Genomic DNA, 17,432 nt, shown 5'->3' with positions numbered 1-17,432 from the left:
CAAGGAAGCGCCGATATTTACGAGCTGAAATCTAAGTGCCAACAGCCGTACAGGTTTTTTTTTTCTCTCTCACTCGTTTCATTTTTAGAACCTCGCACCCCCCACACACACACATAACATACACACACTTGTACGGCAATGCTCTTTCCTCTGTCTGTCTCTTTCTATCTCACACACACACATACACACACCCAGTACAGTGTCAGATCGCAAAGCCAGAAGGTCTGTCACCCTGCAGGCAAGCGCGTACGGGGGTGGAGAGGGGGGGAGAACAGCTGCCCCCTCCCGGGATTTTTTAAAAAAAGATGACCACATCTGGCTCAAGGGGGGAGGGGGGGCTAGCTATGAAATCATAAAGCGGCGTACTTTTGCCACCCCCAAGGCTATCCGGGGAGGCATCTCGGGATAAGCTGGCTGCCTCATAGTAAATAATGAAGGAGAGCTCCGAGGCGGTTGGCGTTGCAGAGCGGTTGCCGAGGCTGCCATTGAATAAATCTGAGAATATTCTCCCCACCCGTCTCAGAATTAGGAGTTTCAGTGGGAGGAAGAAGGGGGGGGGGAGAGGGATGCCGCCCGTGCCAGCCAACCCCCAGGCAACTGGGTATTTTAGATTTGATTTTGCACCAATGGAGTGGGGGGTGGTGGGGTGGATTAAAACCCAGAATATCTGGAGGTGGGAAGGAGGTTGAATGGAATGTGCAAAAAAAAAGAGAAAACCGGGAAAGAGACACAATGCATTTGGAGAGGATGAGGTCCAAAAAAGGAAAGATAACCTCAACCTTGGGAGATAAGGCGTGACTGACAAACACCCCTTATCTCCGGATACAGCAGCGTGGATGGAAACAAATAAATATTGGAGAAAGCAAAGGACACCCCCCAACTACCAGCCACCACCTCCTCCCTCCTCCTCCTCCCTGCCGCCAAAATGTCCTCAGCGCTGATCTCACCCCCCCAAGGGTTGCACGAAGCCCCCACCCACCCCACCCCTCCCCCTTTCATCATCTCTCCCCCCCAAGAGCAATACAGAAACCAAACCCGGAGCTGCTACCGCAGTCCCCCCTCCCTCTCCCCACTCCCACAATCTTGCTAACCAACAGCGGCAGGAGGGGGGGGGGAATCATGGATGCCTCCTTGGCAGCAGCCCACACCCCAGACGTGGCAAAGCGGAGCCTTCTTCCTCTCACTGCCCCCATCCCCGTGCCATGGGATGCGAGGGAACCCCACCCCGTCCCCACCCCCTCCCCCTCTCCGCAAGGGCGCAGCCTCTGGGTACCTGCTCGGAGGCAGGAGACGGGAGGGGTCGGATGGCTCCAGGCAGCGGCTGCTGGAGGATGCTGAAGACAATGGAGAGGGCGGCGGGGCTGGTCCTCCTCCTCCTCCTCCTCCTCCTCTCGGGCAAGGATGCTGATGCCGGTCCTGATGCTGGAGGCTGCCTGGGATGGGGATGGTGATGGAGGAGGAGGAGGATGTGGTGGGTCCTGCAATCCGCCTGCAAACCCGAGTGCCGAGTCGACCCAGGCAGCGGCAGAGCAGCAGCAGCAGCAACTCCGCCGCCAAGCGCCGCCCCGGCTCAGCCCCTCCTTCCTGCCTGCCTTCCGTCCCTCTCTTCCCAGCCAAGCCGGGGACTGGAGCCCGCTCGGAGTGGAGGCAGGCCGGGGACGGAGGTCTCCTGCACCCTCCTGGGAGCCTGGCAATTAAGCTTCCCCACCTCTCCGCTCCAGCTCCGCCTCTCCACGGTGGGGGGGGGGGGAGAAGAAAGTGACCAATGAATGCACCAGCTCCTGGTCTGAGGCTATTCGCCCCTCAAACACCTGGGTTCTCCTTCTCCCCCACAGCCTGGCTTCTAAAAAAGAGAAGGGAGCTCAGGTCTGCCTGGAAGTTAAGAAGGACACACACACCCTTTCGCCCTGGAGCCTTTGTGCGGAATCTCAGCTGTGCAGCCCATGCTAAGACACTCTGCATATGCTCAGAGGCATTCTGGTTTGGTTTGTGCTCCCTGTCCTTGGGGCCAGGGTTGATCCCTGGCATAAATTAAAGCCCACTTCCTCCACCCACAGCTCCACCCCACTTCCTCCACCGCCAGATGCCCCAAAGGGCAAGGGATAATCACAGAGGTGGCTTATATTGTTTGCTTAGTTCCTAGTCCAGTTTCCCAGCCCTCCACAAGCTGAGAACGGGAAACAGCCACTGAAAAACCTACACAGATATAACATGGGGCATTTGTAGGGCTTATCCTGAACCAAGTGCTCAAGAATCCCTGAATCCCATTTGCAGTACAAGGGCTGCAGCCCTGGACACAGAACATAAAAACATTGACACAAAGTGCCTCTGAATACATACACAGTGTATTTTTCTCAGTATCTTGCTAATATTTCATAAATTGCATACAGACTGTTCTTTCTCTAGACTGCTTATGCACTAATGTTTCAGATTGTTGTGTCTGGAGTTGTGCTCACCTGGACAACTGATATATCTATGGCAGAGAGGAATTGTTTAATCTAATATTTTAAATCAGGGGTGTTGAACTCAGGGCCTTTTTTGAGCAGGAATGCATGGGAATGCAGTTCCAGCTGGCTTGGCATCAGAGGTGTGGCCCTATATGCAAATGAGTTCCTGCTGGACTTTTTCTACGAAAAGCCCTGTGTAAAACAATGGTAATGTCAGGGGGTCTAATATGCAAATGAATTACTGCTGGGCTTTTTCTACCAAAAAAGCCTTTCAAGCTCATTTGTGAGGAGGGACGGATCTGACACAAATGGGATTTTGTGGGGCTGGACCATGTGTGCCATAAAACGTAATGTGAGGTAGCAGAGATATAAACTTTATAAAGGATACAGAAAAACACAATTAAAGATATTATTTTTAACTTAAAATACAAACATGCTTAAAACCCTTGCAATATTTTGTTTAAAATGGAAAGGTGGGGGAATAGCAGGATTTGGCAATGCGATTTTTAAAATAAAATATCAAGAAAAAGCACAAGGGGCATAGCAGAAACTAAAAATATAAACTGCTCTGAGCCTGGGAAAACATGAAAGGTGGAGGAATAGTGGGATTTGGCAATGCAATCTTTAAAATAAAACATCAAGAAAAATCACAAGGTTCACAGCAGAAACTAAAAATATAAAATGCTCTGACTCTACTCAGATTGGCAGTGGCTCTCCAATTTAATATCCCCCTTTGGCTGTAGGTTCACAGTTTAGAGTGCTCACTAGGTGAGGTCCATTCACCAGAGACAAGATGGCTCAAAGCACCAACCCTTTATTTGCAAGGACACAACTACAGGAAGCATGAGCTTCAGCTGGCTATAGAAACACTGAAAGTGAAACTGGTAACCACTCCACTGAAACACATTGCAGCACAGACAAAGTTGCAAGGAAAATGTGGAATGGATTTTCCATTAAAGTCTCTGGGTCCTATCTATCTGGGCACAGAGACTTTAATGGAAAATTCATTCCATGTTTTCCTTGCAGCTTTGCTTCCTTCTGCAGCCGCAAAAACAAGGCAGAAAGAGCAGGGAACTTCCGCAGCCTCAGAGCTTCCAAGGGGGAGGGCAGGAGGGGGAAGAGAAGGAGAAAAGAGCCCTGAAGTCCTGATTAAAGCACAGGGTGAGACAGTTCTGACCCATGGGCAGGACATTTGACACCCATTTTAGATGGTACTGTATTTGTGGTTGCTATAGTATTTTAATCAGTTGAAATCTATAATCCACTTCAAACAAATCAATGAAATGGGATATAATTTTTAAAATAAATATGAAATGACCACCTGACTCCAAGTATCGGGCAAAATCCTCTTTCTTCCTTTAAATCTCTCTACAAAATGTTCCTGATTCCAAAATGTCCTCCAGGAATCCCAAAGTTGGGGGGGTCGACTGCGGGGTGACATGATAGAGGTTTACAAGATAATGCATGGGATGGAGAAAGTAGAGAAAGAAGTACTTTTCTCCCTTTCTCACAATACAAGAACTCGTGGGCATTCGATGAAATTGCTGAGCAGAAAGGTTAAAACGGATAAAAGGTAGTACTTCTTCACCCAAAGGGTGATTAACATGTGGAATTCACTGCCACAGGAGGTGGTGGCGGCCACAAGTATAGCCACCTTCAAGAGGGGTTTAGATAAAAATATGGAGCACAGGTCCATTAGTGGCTATTAGCCACAGTGTATGTGTGTATATAAAATTTTTTGCCACTGTGTGACACAGAGTGTTGGACTTGATAGGCCGTTGGCCTGATCCAACATGGCTTCTCTTATGTTCTTATGGGGTGTTATTTTGATATGCATGTGTGTGCATGTGAGTGTGTGTGTGCACCTGGAAGTCATGACAACCTCTGGTGACTGACCCCTACTGGAGGCATGAAGGATATTCTGAAAGGTGGCTGAATAAAGTCTGCCTACGGCTCTGGTATTCCAAGGATACCAACAGATTTCAAAGCAAAGCACAATGAAGCCCGGCAGTAGGCTTCCAGATGGCACATGGGTGTTGGCCCGATCCAACATGGCTTCTCTTATGTTCTTAAATGATCCCATCCAAGTGTTTGCCAGAGTTGACCCTGCTTAGCTTCAGAGATCTGACAAAAACAGGCTTGCCTGGGCTATTCAGTCAGGACTAAGAATCCCAAAGTATTGATCTTCCCACCAGCAGTTAATTTTCTGTTGCCTTATTCTCACTGGAATCTTATGTTATCAAAAGCCATGTACCTGGTCTCCTGGGGTGAGCAACAGTAGCCTCCAAGTAACCAGGCATGGAAACTTCAGCATAGTGAGAACAGTTGGTCCAGGCTGAATTTTTTTTTTCTCAGTTTCAGCTTACTACTGGTCACAAATGACTGACCCAGATTACAGTGGGCAGACAGGCTAGTGGACACTTTTGTGAACTGGTCATTTTTGTAGGTCTTTTTTGAGAGACAAGGAAGAAGGAACTGCAAAGAACAGGTAGGCTACATTTCCCCCACGCAGTCAGACCCTACAGAGGCAAACCCTACAGAATGATGGACAAGTCTAATCAGGAGGGCATGACTTTCAGGCAACTAGGGAGCCCTCAAAATCACAAGTCTCAGGGAGAAAGGAGGGCTACTAATGAAGCAAATAAAAAGAATATCTCTGCCATGGCTGCAAGCCCCTAACACAGCCCCACCCTTCCATCGCTTTTCTGCCTGCCTACTTTAGGCAGTGCCTAGCACATTGGAGGAACGTTGTTAGACATGTAAAGTTGCAACAGTGCTTCCTAGAGATTCCTTCCATCCTGTCAGTGCCAAGATTTTTCATCTATTACAGGCACCCTCTCCAACCACGCTCTTTCCTTTCTTCACTGCCAGCATGCCCCTGCCTTCCCCAAAAAATCACACTGCAATGTGCCGTCTGCCCGGACAGACAGACCGGCTTGCTTGTCATTTGCATGAACGCTGTGTGGAGCGCTAATGCAATATTGATCCCTGGGAGCCCAGCCAACAGCTGACAGTGGCAGGAGATGATTGGAAAGGGAGAGGTGTGGTGGGGGGAGAGAGAAGAAGGAGGGTTGCAAAAGGAGGGAGAGGGAAAGGACAACAGAGTCTGCAAACATGGGTGTGGGACTGGCGTGTGGTAGTCGAGGGCTTTTAAATGTGCCTTAAGAAGTAGCTTTCCACCTGAGAATCTCTGCCAGCCCGTGACTTGCAAATGAAAAACTTTTAGCAGATTCTGGATGATTTAGGTTAAGGCTCCGCCTGAGCCTCCTGCTCCAAAGGGTGGGGCAAGGCACCTTCAAATCCTCATTGCCACCAAAGCACAACCATGCCACACATGAGAGGTCCTGCAGAGTTCCAGCTAACTCAAGTCAGTGAGCCAAGCTGTTTCCTGCAAGGAAAGTCTGATGTGGGAGGGAAGGATGCAATTCCACATCACTCAAATTCCTGCTTCAATTTGCAGCAGTCCCCAAAGGCCCCCCCAAAAATATGGGATGAGTAGAAATGCGCTGGTTTATGCAAACAGGGATAAAAACAATCAGGAATCATGCAGGACACAACCAAGATTAGCCAAGGACATAAATACCAAGACAATTCTGGAACTTTATATGTTTCTCCAACTCTGCCTTCGGCCCAGCGGGAGTCACTGCTCAATTAGCAATTCTAGGGAAGCTTCTCCTGAGCCCAGCCCCTTGCTGTTATGAGTCTCTCAAGAACCTGCAAGAATTTTATTTCTTCATGGGAGCATCTTAAACCTGAGCAAGATTTTTGGCTATACGTGAAAATGAGCTTTCCGAAAAGTTCAACTGGCCAGTCAGTCCCCCCTGTGAACACTATGATATGGAAACACCAGGAGCTGTAAGCTATGACCACTTGCAGCTAAGGTGGATCCTCGGATTCTCTTCTGTTGCAATCTTCTTTCAAGGAAAAAATACTTCCTCCAGTGATTAATGACTTCCTGCTGGAGCAAGGTATCTTCTGATGGAGAAAAGCCTTTGTTGAAGTAAGTCACCCATGAACACCCATGAAACTACCTTATGTTGAATCAGACCATTGGTCCATCACAGTGAATACTGTCCACTTAGACTCTCCAGAGTCTCAGATGGGGGGGGGGGGGTGTTAATTACCTACTACTAGATTCTTTACTCAGAGATTCCATGGATCAAACTTGGGACCTCCTTGCACTGCCGCTGAGCCAAAACCATTCCCTACAATATTCTGTCTTATTGAACACATGAAGTTGCCTTATAGTGAATCAAACCGTTAGTCCGCAAGGCTTAGTATTGTCTACTCAGCTCTCCAGAGACTTAGGCAGAGGTCTTTCAAATCACCAACCACCTGGTTGCTTTTAATTGGAGATGCCAGGGATTGAAACTGGGAACTTCTGCAGGCAAAGCAGATGCTCTGCCACTGAGATATTGCCCCCTCCCCTCTCCCTAGAAAGCCAGTTTGGTATAGTGGTTGAGGCTGGCAAGACTCTAATCTGGATGATCAGGTTTGGTTCCTCTCTCCTCCACATGAAGTCTACTGGGTGACCTTGGGCCAGTCACATATTCTCTCAGACTTTCAGCCCCTCTGACTTCACAAAGTGCCTGTTGTGGGGAGAGAAAGGGAAGGTGACTGTAAGGTGCTCTGAGACTCCTTCAGGGAGAGAAAAGCGGGATATAAAAACACAACTCTTTGTCTTCTTCCTATGTAGGTGGAAAACTTGGTGGAAGTAAATAATAGTATTCAACTCCAGGAATGGAAAGTATCATCTGCATTTTCATATAATAATGTGGTCATCTGCTGCAGCAAAACTAAACTGGAGTGTTGTAGCCCCTTAAAGACTTAACAGGTTTTTTATTCTAGCATCAGCTTTCCTTGACCAGGCTCAAAGTCCATGAAAATGTATGCTGGGATAAATATTTGTTAGCTGTTTAAGAACCACAAGCCTCCTGTTTATCTATTTCGCTTCCTTTGCAAGGGGATGATCAAGTTACACTAGAGAGGCACACCGTATTCCAGAGTTCCAGCATTTTCACACCAGAAAGACACACATGCCATCTGCTTTTCATCCAGCAGTTTTCAAAGCAAAGCACAATGAAGTCCACTGATGGGTCTCCAGATAGCACCTGGGTGTTGGCCACGGTGTAGCCACTGGCCTGATCCAACATGGCTTCTCTTATGCTTTTAAATGATCAAAGAAGTGTAAGCAAATATGCACACTACTTATCCAATAATCCAGTGTAAGGAGCAACAGAAATAAGATCTATGATTCAGAGTCTTCTAAAATAGCTTGGAATCACAAATTTGCCTAGACAGAAAGATTTTCACTGCCAAGCTGAACAGTCCAAGTGCTCACACCTGATGGATATTTAATTACAGGGAGTTCCCAGGTGAGACCTCCAAGAAGCAATGGAAGAGAATGGCTGGAACCCACAACAAGGCTTTGCTGGGGGACTTCAATGAACAGGGAGGTCCTGTATGGATGAAAGTGCTTTTGAAGGTTTATGTACTTCATTTATACCCTGCCTTCTTCTTCAAAAGGGACCCAAAGAGGCTCAAATCCTTCCCCACACCTCAATTTCCCACAATTTCCTTCCTTTCCTCTCCTGGTAGGTGGGGCTGAGAGAGCTCTTTTGAGAACCGCTCTTGAGAGAACAGCTCTGAGAGAACTGTGACTGATCCAAGATCACCCGGCAGCCACATGTGGAGGAGTGAAGAATCAAACCTAGTTTTCCAGATTAGAGTGTGTTCCTAACCACCACCACACCAAACCAGTTATACCTAATTTATGTGTTTAGACCTCTGCTTTTCTCTCCAATGGAGATGCAAATGGCATGCGACAGCCTTCTCCCCTCTTCCATTTTATCTTCACAACAAACCTCAGCTCAATCCTAGGAACACTTCCTGCACTGAGTAGACCAGTAGAATCCAGAGTAGACTTGCTTACAATTGTACTGTCTTCATGAGGTAGATCAAGCTGAGAGTGTGTGACTGGTCCAAGGTCACCCAGCAAGTTTCCAAGGCATGACAGAGTTCGAATCTGGGTCTCTCAGATCCTAATCCAGCACTCTAGCCTCTACGTCACACTGGCTCAGATAAAAGGGAGAACCAGAGATGGCCACCATTGGCAGATAAGAAACTAAAGTGAATCAGAGAGAGCTACTGCCTCTTCTGACCTGGTTGCAGATATCTGGCTCACAACTGCAGGAAGCAAGATGGCGGACCAGACAGACTCCTCCAGGCAGCAAGGCTCTTCTTTTGACAACCCACTTCTAAACATTCCCAGAGGTTTCATGTGGATATTAGAAAGCACAGGGGACAGAACAGATCCCCGTAGGATTCCACAGGGGAGCTCCCACTGGGAAGAAGACCTTCTGAAACTATCCTGTAAGGAATGCAGAGTATTACAAAGCCCCTGCTCCCAACGCCCACAGCTCACTAAGAAAAATACTGTGGTGGGGAGCACTAAATAAACAGGGTCATGACCCTCTGTTGCTCCTTCAGGGAGGTTCAGCATCCAGAGCCACCCAGGCAGCCTCGGTCTAGATCCCCATCAAAGCACTGGACTGAAATGAGCTGAGAAAATCCATATCACCCGGGAGTCTCAGCCAAGGCCTTCCCCTGATGTTGCCTCCTGGCTCTGGGATTCAGAGGTCCAGTGCCTCTGAATGTGAAGGTTCCCCTCAGTCACTGGGGCTAGTGGCCATTGATTGACTTATCCCTCACAAATGTAACCCATTTTTAAGCTGTTTATTCTTGTGGCCATCACTACATCCTCTGGCAGCAAATTCCACACTTTAATAACTCTCTATGTAAAGCAGTAATTCCTTTTGCCCATCCTGAATTTCCTGGCCATCAGCTTCATCAGGTGCCCTGGAGTTCTAACATTTTGGAGAGGAAGAAAATTTTCTCTTGGTCAGCTCTATCCACCCCATGCATAATTTTATAAACCTCTATCAGGTCCCCCTTTAGTCACTTTTCTAAATGGAAAAATCCCAGACTCTTCAGCCTTTCCTCATAGGGAAGGTGCTCTAACCTCTTAATTGTCTTGTTTGTCCCCCTCTGTACTTCTTTCAGTTCTTCAGTGTCCTTTTGGAGATACAGTGACCAGAACTGTACATGGTATTCCGAATGAGGCCACACCACAGATCTATACGAGGCACTACAATATCCACCGTTTTATTCTTAATCCCCAGTGCAGCACACTGGGTTGACACTACGACCCCAGATCTTTTTCCCTCTCAGTATCAACAAGTTCAGACCCCATTAGCCGATACTTGAAGTTGGGATTTTTGGTCCCAATGTGCAGTTTGGTCCCACTTACAACACTGAACTTCATTTGCCAGATTGTTGCCCACTAACCAGGTTATGGAGGTCCTCTTGAAGCTCAGTCTTGGTTTTCACCATCTTGAATAATTTGGTGTCATCTGCAAATTTGGCTATTACGCTATTCACTCCTAGTTCCAGATAATTTATGAATACAATAATATTAACCATTTAACCAGTTTTTAATACATAAGAGAGACCATCCTCTAAATTTACTCAAGAGTCTTTGGTGAGGTACCTCATCAGAAGCCTTTTGAAAGTCCAATTATATAATGTCTACTGGGTCACCATTGTCTCTACATGCTTGTTCATTTTCTCAAAGAACTCCAAAAGGCTAGTCCTGTCTGACTTCCCTTTACAGAAGCCATGCTGGTCATCCCTCAGCAGGCTTTGATCCTCCGTGTGCCTAACAAGTCTGCCTTGATTACTTTCTACTAATTTGCATGGGAGAGATATTAGGCTGTGTTACAAACAGGGGACCAGGGAGGTCCTCTACTGGCTGCCACAACTCTGGTACGGGTCAGTTTGGAAAGGCCCTGAGCACCCACCCAACCCCTGTCTTCCTTCTTAAAAAAACATCTTTTATCCATGACAAAAGAGACACGAGGATCCATGCAGTATAACAACAATAATTTTATTATAAGTGCTCAAGAACAAACAAGTAGGTTTTAATTATTTAGTTCAACAGTGAACAAGGAAACAGTAAAGGTGGTGCGAAGAAAATAAAAGCCCTGATGTTCCCTTCCTTCTGATTCCAACTGACTTACCCCTGTTTGGATGAGGGAACCCTCCTGCTGTAGCCTCTTCTCAGCTCAGCTTTTCCTGAGATAACTCTCCTGACTGCAGCCTCTCCAGAGTGAAAACACTTTCCTCTCTAGCTGGGCCTTTTATTTCCTTCCTTCCAGGTTCCAACCGTCTGGTCTCCACTGTGCAAGTTTTCCCTCCTAATCTTCTGCCCATCAGAGGGAGAGAAGGGATTCTGGGAAATGTAGGCTGAGTTACTACTCCAATACAGGCTTCCCTGGATCCTGTAGGCCTATGATCATGACAGGCTGACTGGTGTGCAATTCCCTGGTTCTACAAAAAAAAAAAAACAGCAGGAACTTATTTGCATATTAGACTACACCCTCTGATGCTAAGCCAGCTGGAACTGTATTTCTATACATTCCTGCTCAAAAAATTCCTGCTAGTTCCCTTCTGGATCTCTTTTTAAAAATTGATGTCACATTTGCTACAGTCTTCTGGTAAAATGACTGAATCTGGTGCCATCAGGACCTGGAGACATGTTGTTTTTTAATTTCCCCAAATAGGTCTAGAACTTCATCTCTGGTTACTCCCAATTTGGCTCAGTTCTTCAGACTCCCATCCTGAAAACAGGAGCTCTGATGTAGGTACATGCCCCACACTTTCCACAGTGAACATAGAAGCAAAGAAGTTATTGAGCTTATTTGCCATCTCCCCATCTTCCTTTAGCAATCCCTTTATCACCCAAAGACCCCATTGCTTCTCTAGCCAGTTTCCTGCTCTGGATATACTTTTAAATTTTTTATAGTTTGTCTTGATACTTTTAGTAACCTGCTCCTCAGAATCTCTTTTTGCATCCCTAATGATTGGCATGCATTTCTCTTGCCAGAGCTTGTGGTCCCTTCTGTTCAATTCATTGGGGGCAGACCTTTCACTTTTAAAAAGAAGCCGCTTTACTTTTTATTGCTTCCTTAACTTGCATGGTTAACCACACAGTGGGGAAGGGCCATGGCTTAGTGGCAGAGCACCTGATTAGTGTGTACAAAGTCCCAGGTTCAATCCCACCCCTGCATCTCCAGTTCAAAGGACCCAGTGATTTGAAAGATGTGTATCTGAGACCCTGGAGAGCAGCTGCCAGTCTGAGTAGACAATACTGGCTTTGATGGCTCAAAGGTTTAGTTCTCTCCCCCTCCCCAATCAAATCACTCACTGATTTATGGTGACTCCATAGGGTTTTCAAGGCAACACATTCAGAGGTGATTTGCCATTGCCTGCCTTGGTGTCACGACTCTGGACTTCCTTGGAGGTCTCCCATCCAGGGGTGGAATTCTAACAGGAACTCCTTTGTATATTAGGCCACACACCCCTGATGTAGCCAATCCTCCAAGAGCTTACAAGGCTCTTTTTTGTAAGCTCCTGGAGGATTGGCTACATCAGGGCTGTGTGGCCTAATATGCAAAGGAGCTCCTGCTAGAATCCCACCCTTGCGTCCCATCCAAATACTTGCCAGGGCTGGCTCTGCTTAAGTTCCATGATCTGATGAGATCCTAGCCTAGGCTATCCAGATCAGGGATTGGTTCAACATAAAACAGCTTAATAAGTTCAAAGCTGCCTCTTCTTGGTGGGTAGCTGAGTCCACAGATGCAGAACCTTGACAGCACCTCCTCTGGAAAAAAAAAAAAACCCTCCTACACATTCCATTGGGAGGGAGTGTTTTGGGGGCCAATTTCAGTAGAAGATTTTGTGGTGCAATGCCATCACCCCAGCATCTGTGGGAACAGGCCTATAATTCATTCATTCATGGGAACCCAGGCATGGTATTCCTACAGCATCTCTCGGCTACACAGAAGAATGCCCTCAACAAGGAATTCATTACACTCAACACGATGGCCATTAACTTCTCTTGACTTTTTAATTCTGTCTGTGATGGAAGAGGGTCAAGCGGACATATTGGGGCATACACAGATCCTGTCCACATCCTTGGGTATACACCCATTGAATCTCATTCAACAACAAAAAATTCTTACCCAGGGAGGTCTGAGTTGCTTTTATTACTATGGTTGTCCAGATTAGAGAGGGCATGGATGACTGCATTTACAAAGAAGTCTGCAAAAACTATTCCAGCTACTGCAAAGTGTTCCAAACATGCTGGCGAAGGAGAGCCAGACTTGTAAAAACTAAAGAACTCACATGGAAAAGCTCAGAAGGATGAGACAGGGCTACAGCTCAGGGGCAGAGTATCTGTTCGGCATGCAAGAAAGTCCTATTTTCCATCTCTGCCATCCGGTAGTAGGTAATGTTGCCAGCCTCCACATGGGGCCTGGTGATCTCCCAGAATTACAACTGCAGATGTCAATTCCCCTGGAGAAAATGGCTGCTTTGGAGGGTGGCTCCTGGCATTATATCCAGCTGAGGTCCCTCTTAGGTTTCACCCCCCCCCAACACACACACACACCTCCAGTAATTTTCGAAGCCAAAGTTGGCAACCCCAGGAGTAGGTGATATGAACAATTCTGGAAAGTTGTTGCCAGTCAGAGTAGCAACAGCAGAAGATGATGATGATATTGGATTTATATCCCACCCTATACTCTGAATCTCAGAGTCTCAGAGCAGTCACAATCTCCTTTACCTTCTGCCCCCACAACAGACACTCTGTGAGGTAGATGGGGTTGAGAGGGCTCTCACAGCAGCTGCCCTTTCAAGGACAGCTCTGTGAGAGCTAGGGCTAACCCAAGGCCATTCCAGCAGATGCAAGCAGAGGAGTGGGGAATCAAACCTGGTTTTCCCAGATAAGAGTCCATGCACTTAACCACTACACCAAACTTTCTCTCATCTGTCACTTTGCATGAAACACTATTTATTATGCTGACTCCATATTTGCTTTTGTAATTAAATCTCCTGGACCAAAACAGGAGGGTGCACAATTGAAATTCCATTTTTGTTATATGTATCTGATTTGGACACAAGGCCTATAGCGAAGCCTATAGTGTCATCCTTTCATTGAGTCCCATATTTATCAAAACATAATTTTCACTTGGTCCTATATTGATTAATATTAGTATTGCAATAATTGAGCCTATGTGCCCCATTTATGCTTCACCACTAAAGAAGGCCAGTAGACAGAAATGTGTCTGTTTTAGTGCTGCATAACATCCTAATTGTGAATACTGTATGATTTGTAATTCTTATTGAGTCTATAATTAGGCCTATAATTACTTTTAAACTAATTTATTATAAATCCATGTATTTTTGATAATTTGTAATCTTTATGTCCTATGTTGGTTTTAACATTGGGCCCCCTAGTTTATATCCATTTAACCTTTCAGGATCTTAATTCATGTTTTAAGGTTAAGTTTTTGTTCCTCTCTTTCTTTTGCTATTGCCAGTCAGGGTAGACAATACTGTTCTTGAGGGACCAAGGGTCTGACTTTGCATATGGCTACCGCAAGAGTTCATGTTAACGCAATAGAGGCAGGGGACTAAGTTTTCCTGGCTGCTACCATGACCATGGAAAAAAAGTTTGCAAATAGGCTCACCTCTAAGATGCACCATCAGATCACTGGTACCACTGGCATTCAGTTGTTGTCCCTGCTGAAGAAGAATGAGAAGAGTTGGATTTATATCCTGTCCTTCACTTGGAGCCTCACACAGCAGCTTACAATCTCCTACCCTTCCTCTCCCCACAACAGACACCCTGTGAGGCAAGTGGGGCTGAGAGAACTCTGAGAGCTGTGACTGATTCAAGGTCACCCAGCTGGCTGCATGTGGAGGAGTGGGGAATCAAACCTGGTTCTCCAGATTAGAGTCCGCCACTCTTAACCACTACATCAAGCTGGCTCATCCCCAGTGACTCATCATTAGGGCAGGGTAACCAACCATTTTGTTCCTCAAGGCTCCTGAATCTTTTTTGGACCAGTAAGCCTTTGTGGTTCAGGCCATCTTCATTGTACCACCTTATTTCCTGTGAAGATGAGGCTTGCTGAGACTGAGCCAGTGTGGTAAAAAGGACTGGGTAGACAGGGTTCAGTTCCCACACTCAGCCCTGGATGACCTTGGACCAGTTACCTTTCCTTAGCCTAACCTACCTCACAGGATTGTTGAAGATACAAGGGAGGAGAGAATAGCCATGTAGGTTGCCCTCAACAGGGCTTTTCTTGTAGCAGGAAATCTTTTGCATATTAGGCCACACACCACTGATGTAGCTAATCCTCCTGGAGCTTACAGGAGGCCCTGTACTAAGAGCCTTGTAAGCTCTTGGAGGTTTGGCTACATCAGGGGTGTGTGGCCTAATATGCAAATAAGTTCCTGCTACAAATAAAAAAGCCCTGACCCTCAGCTTCCTGAAGGAAGGGGAGACAAGAATCTGCTAGACAGACCTCAGGATTTGGCCTAAAGTGCCATGCTGCAACTCCCGGGCTCCCTTCCCATGGATCTCATGGTCTGAGCTTCACTAGTCTTACAAACACTAGTCAAAATCAGTAACTCTCATCAGTCCAAAGTTCACTTGATTGTGGGTCCATCCAACTACGAAGGGACCAACAGTCCTGACTCCTCACCTGTGCAACGGCGATGTCAACCACAGGACCAACCATGGGAACAGTATTAGGAGAGGCCAGTGGTGGTTTTAGCTTCCACCAGTTCCTTAGCCATGCCCGGGAGGGGGGATTGTAGAAAAAGCCCAGCAGGAACTCATTTGCATATTAGGCCACACCTCCTGAGGCCAAGACAGCCAAAACTGCATTCCTGCTCAAAAAAAGCCCTGGTCATGCCTATTAAAAAAGTGTTTTCTGCAAGGAGGTTACTGGTGCCCCAAAATGTAATAATTCCAGGAAAGGAAAGGAAAAGTCCCCTGTGCGAGCACCAGTCGTTTTCGACTCTGGGGCGACGTTGCTTTCACAACGTTTTCACGGCAGACTTTTTACGGGTGGTTTGCCATTGCCTTCCCCAGTCATCTACACTTTTCCCCCCAGCAAGCTGGGTACTCATTTTGCTGACCTCGGAAGGATGGAAGGCTGAGTCATCCTCGAGTCAGCTACCTGAAAACCCAGCTTCCACTGGGGATTGAACTCAGGTTGTGAGCAGAGATTAGGACTGCAGGACTGCAGCTTTAACACTCTGTGCCACGGGGCTCTTCCAGAGGAGTAGCCAAATCACACTCCTATGCAGTGTCACTCTGATTTAAGCCTACTGATTTTTATGGACTTAGTCTGCTGTAACCCTCCCTTCATACAATTGCACCATCAGTCTATTGCACAAAAATATATAAGAGTCTTGCAGCACTTTAAAGACTGGCAACATTTTTTAATGTTGCAAGATCTCTGGACCATGTCCTAGATCACCTCCATCCATTCAGACAAGGCATCTGGGAAACAGCAGGGCGGCTGGTACACAAATCCTCAGTTTCTCCTGAAAGCCCAACACCAAGTACATGCTTAATGGACCCTACCCCAAACTTGGCATCTCTCTAGAGAGTCCTTACCTCTGGGGATAACATCTCTTCCTCCTCTTCCCTCCTTCTCCCTGCATTCCTTCTGAATCAAACCCCCCTGCTTGGCCTAAGCAGAATTCCCACCACCACCCCTTGCCTTAGCCAGCCATGTCTTTTAGAAGAAGCAGCTTTGGCCTCTTCCTCCAGAATTAAATCACGGATGACAGCTGTTTTCTTGTAAACTAAACTAGCTTTAAAAAGGTCCAGATTTAAGGTTTGTCGGGCAGCCGAAATGAGTCCCCAAGAGCTAGCATCTTGGCAGAGAACCAGAAGATGGAAAAGCTCTTAATTGTCTGAACCCTCTTCCCCCCCAATAGCGGTGCATCGTTTCCCCAGCATCTTTCTGTTAATCACACCAGTCGCGCTACCTGTTTGTCTTCTATCCATGCCAAGCCCAAGCAAGCAAAGCATATAATAGGTGACCCCCGCTCCTTACAGGGAGCCAAGCGGACTATGCTGCCAAATAAATATCAGTTGTTAAGAAGATGTTAACCGTCCCCTCTCTTCTCTCATCAGGAAAGCCCTCCGATTCCCCCCCCCCCCATCACAGACGCCACATTGGAAATCACATCGACAGATGTAGCTAATTCACCCACTCTTGCTGGGTGAATTGCAAATTAAGCAGCTGATAATACAGGGCCAACAACTAAAAAGGCAGACTCTAAAGGCAGCTGAAACCTGTGCCCACGCCGCAGACGCTATACCCTCCATGCCAGGCAAACGTTTTTAAAAATAGTCGCACTGACATCATTTCTTGCCTGCACTTCTGGGACCACCCCAAGGGGCAGCTCCCTTTGGTGGTCACCCGCTGGGCACAACCCACCAACAGCGGCTGCCTAGAGCTAAATATACTCCCAATCAGAAAGCACAGCTGAGACCTCCTACAGGCAGAGACAACAGCAGCGAAAGATTTAGTGGAGCAACAGCTCTGCAAAGTAGTCCTTATTGTTACTAGGGGAGGGGCTGTGGCTCAGTGGTAGAGCACCTGCCTGGCATACGGAAGGCCCCCGGGTTCAATCCCTGACATCTCCAGTTGAAAGGATGAGGTGTTAAGATGTATCACCTATATTGTGAGTGGGAATCGTTTATCAAATATTCTGGGGAAATACTCTCAGAGAAAAGAAAACACCAGACTCAAAGTCCTTGAAATACATTACAATTTATTTGATTATAGATCAATACATGATTCTAAAATTTAAGCAAAAGGGTGCAGTGAATACATGATTACAGATTTGCATAGTTACACTTTTACATAGCTACAATATTCCCTATAGCTAAACCTGATTAAGAGCCATGTGGCGCAGAGTGGTAAAGCTGCAGTACTGCAGTCCTAAGCTCTGCTCACGACCTGAGGTCGATCCCGGCAGAAGCTCGACCTGGTAGCTGGCTCAAGGTTGACTCAGCCTTCCATCCTTCCGAGTTCAGTAAAATGAGTACCCAGC

At 46.8% G+C, this 17,432-nt stretch overlaps 2 protein-coding genes across 2 annotated transcripts in view; both read right to left on the bottom strand.

Annotated features, from left to right (window-relative positions):
* Positions 1-1,397, bottom strand: part of NRXN2 (neurexin 2) — a 468,353-nt gene extending 466,956 nt beyond the window's left edge. Inside the window, exon 1 of the mRNA XM_060252607.1 lies at positions 1,274-1,397. The gene's annotated coding sequence lies outside the window, so the exon portion shown is untranslated. The remainder of the gene's footprint in view (positions 1-1,273) is intronic.
* The window catches only part of PYGM (glycogen phosphorylase, muscle associated), a 234,100-nt gene that overhangs the window by 99,403 nt on the left and 117,265 nt on the right, over positions 1-17,432 (bottom strand). The gene's annotated exons all lie outside the window — the stretch shown is intronic.

Source organism: Heteronotia binoei, chromosome 1, assembly GCF_032191835.1.
Source record: "Heteronotia binoei isolate CCM8104 ecotype False Entrance Well chromosome 1, APGP_CSIRO_Hbin_v1, whole genome shotgun sequence".
In the NCBI taxonomy this organism is placed as follows: domain Eukaryota; kingdom Metazoa; phylum Chordata; class Lepidosauria; order Squamata; family Gekkonidae; genus Heteronotia; species Heteronotia binoei.
The sequence above is the reverse complement of the archived record's forward strand: the minus strand, read 5'-3'. Positions and strand labels throughout refer to the sequence as shown.